This window comes from Odontomachus brunneus, unplaced genomic scaffold (genome assembly GCF_010583005.1).
Source record: "Odontomachus brunneus isolate Ranch 3 - 2012 unplaced genomic scaffold, Obru_v1 Obru_scaffold_055, whole genome shotgun sequence".
Taxonomy (NCBI): Eukaryota; Metazoa; Arthropoda; class Insecta; order Hymenoptera; family Formicidae; genus Odontomachus; species Odontomachus brunneus.
In genome coordinates, this window is record NW_022639505.1 from 48,993 (window position 1) to 49,415 (window position 423).

Below are 423 nucleotides of genomic sequence, written 5' to 3' on the forward strand. Positions count from 1 at the left end.
ATCCGACGACGGAATCTATAAACAGTAAGTAAATACTTAAATATATAATAAATATATAATGTAGATAAATATATAATAAATATATAATGTAGAATGATATAAAAGAATGTACATGACATAAAAGTATTTAGAATGTTATCCAAACAGCACAAAATATCCGAAAGACATCCTGGGAAGGCTCTTGGACGTTTTTTCGGAGGGATTTGTTGTATGGGTATCCAACACAAAACAGTTTTTAAAAGAAATAGGATTGTTCAACGAAACATAAAATGCTATAAGTGCGAAAACATGACCATAAATTGATCTATGTTATTTAATCCAGCCGTGTTGACCATAAATTGATCTATGTTATTTAATCCAGCCATGTTGTCCGCCATCTTACACTGCTCTAACTTGCTCTTACCCGTTCTTTTCAGACCCATA